The sequence below is a fragment of the Xyrauchen texanus genome, chromosome 7 (assembly GCF_025860055.1).
Source record: "Xyrauchen texanus isolate HMW12.3.18 chromosome 7, RBS_HiC_50CHRs, whole genome shotgun sequence".
Lineage (NCBI taxonomy): Eukaryota > Metazoa > Chordata > Actinopteri > Cypriniformes > Catostomidae > Xyrauchen > Xyrauchen texanus.
In genome coordinates, this window is record NC_068282.1 from 27,645,741 (window position 1) to 27,648,184 (window position 2,444).

The following is a 2,444-nucleotide window of genomic DNA, read 5'->3' on the forward strand; positions in this document are numbered from 1 at the left end:
AATAATGTCCTTGTCCATTTTGTATATTCAGTTTAGCTTTGTACAAAGCACAACCCACTCAGAGGTTACTGCCAAACCAAGCAAACCTCGACCAAAAGGGCTCCTTTTAGATTTGTGAATGAAAGGGGCAGGGGCACGTCAGTGAAGATGACTGTATTTTGCCCATTAAATTTCGCCTTGCAAAGGTCACACCTTAAGACTAAGATCAGCTATTAATGACTTTATATGTATATTTTGAAGTTTTCAAAGTTATTTTATCTTTGTTTAGTATGATTATTAGACCATGCTTCCCTGCAAAGGCAAAACACAGAAACTACTGAAATATGGTATCTTATTCTATGAGCTATCCTTTGACAGGCAGGTTTGGCACAACTATATAATATTCAAAGAAAGAGGAGTGAGACTTTTTATTTTCCACATTTTGCTGGAAATTTAAAAACTGAAAATATTTTTTATTAGTTTAATTGGTAGCATAGTTACAGCATGTTTGCTTTGTATTGCAGTATAGAGATCATTCAATACATCATAAAAACTGCATAGATTATATTTTTGCTACATTAAATACAAAAATGTCTATTTCTCTTCTTTAAGATTGTTCCCTCACTCTTATGCACATTTGCTATTATATTATTTTGTCTATTGTGATATCTATTTTCTTTTTTATCTCTTTAGTCTTTGCATTTGGCAGGCTGACATGAGTGGCCTCTTCATCCCTGCTGCCTTAGCGACTTGCAAGGTTTGCTGGAAAGGCCTGGTTGCATGATCCTTCTGCACGACTGGTTCATCACAGCAAATGAGGTCAATTGTAATTCTAAATCATACAAAACAGAACAAAGAAGCAAGGCAGGAAATGTAACACGTGAGCCAAATTGCTTTAAATAGAATAAATTGAATGGATAATGCAAAAATGTTTGAGATTTTCTCACCTAGAGTCCTTAAAGCCTTAAACACCTTAAAGCTTAGAACAGCATGTTCAGAGAGAGTGAAGTGAAGTTTAAAATGACAATTAGATGTCTCTCTCTCTTTTTATGCCCAGTGTTAACATTTCATTAGCGCCTGCATATGCCAAAGCAGCAAATTGGTCTGGGAAAGATCCTTCTCCACAACTGGCTCAAGGTAGTGAGACTTAGACAATTAAAATCCATTTTTATCTGTTTCAGTGGTACTGTGTTTCTGATTTTTTTTTAGGGCAGTTTGGACATTTAGCTTTCTTACATTATCATTCATTGCCTGCTGCAACTGTCAATCCATATACACTGCATAATTATGTTTCTACCTCATGAAAAATGTTTTACCATGTACTAACATTTTTAACAATTAAGTTTGTTGCCTTTTTGTGCATCTGCTTTAATATGCTGTTTGTCATTTGTGACATTTGTGATCAGTCAAATATTTTCTAAGTATATTGTTTTTAGGCAATAAACATAATTTCTGTTCTTGTTTCAGGTCACGGCATAAGATGTGGATTAAAGAGAAAACAGCAAACAGCTGTTGGCATCAGGTCACAGCCAACCTGGGAGTTTTGTTTGCTTGGCACTTTTTGTATTAGACTTCAACATCCCCTTGCCACTGCTGCCCAAGAGATTGCTGCCATTGCTGTGACAGAGCTCCCTGTCAAGGTAGCTCAAAACATTTCTGTCAAAACCACCCCAGAGTTTCCTACCGCTTCTGCCACAGAGGTTTCTGCCACAGCCATTCCAGTGCTCCCTGTCAGGGTCACCCTACTGCTACCCTTAAATACCATCCCAGAGTGCCCTGTAACATCTGTTCCAGAGTTCCCTGTCAAGCTGGTCCAAAGCTCACCCTTAATGGCTTCCCCAAAGGTTTCTGTTACTGCCACACCTGAGGTTACTGCCACGGCTGTCTCAGAGCTTGCTGTCACATGGGCAATCATCTGACAAGTTGCACCAAAGTTGCATGCTGCAGTAACAGCAGCTCAAAAAATGCGTTTAGTAATCATGCCAGCAGACGTTGAAAATCTAGAGGGTGCACAGCCATGCATTGCATGTCACATCTTGTCTACAACACAGAAAAAAAACACAGACTAAACATCCTTCACTTTCTCTCTTTTAAAGATGAAGAGGGCTCAGTGTAATCAGTGTTGGAGAGTTTCTCTATAAATAAACATAATTTTCTGTTTATACACATTGATAGTGTTGTACCTTTGTGTTGGTACAACAAGGAGACGTTCATTAGCCGACTGCAGGCTTCTTGTGGGTGTGTAGCTCTGCAGAATTGATTTTAGGTATGCTGGAGCAGACCCAGTTACTGTTTTGTTTGCCAGCATCAGAGCCTTCAATTTGATACGTGCATCAACCAGCAGACAGTGGAGAGAGACAAAGAGTGGTGTAACGTGCTCACTTTGGTTCATTAAAGACCAGACGTGTTGCTGCATTCTGGATCATTTGCAGAGGTCAAGTTGCACATGCAGGGAGGCCTGCAAT

General features: G+C 39.1%; 1 long non-coding RNA gene across 1 annotated transcript; it reads left to right on the plus strand.

The window, feature by feature from the left end:
- Window positions 1–673: 673 nt before the first annotated feature.
- On the plus strand, window positions 674–1,528 carry LOC127647091 (uncharacterized). The gene is made up of 3 exons (XR_007970995.1): window positions 674–798; window positions 1,037–1,116; window positions 1,447–1,528. It is a non-coding gene; the product is annotated as an uncharacterized LOC127647091 (long non-coding RNA).
- The last annotated feature ends 916 nt before the right edge of the window (window positions 1,529–2,444 follow it).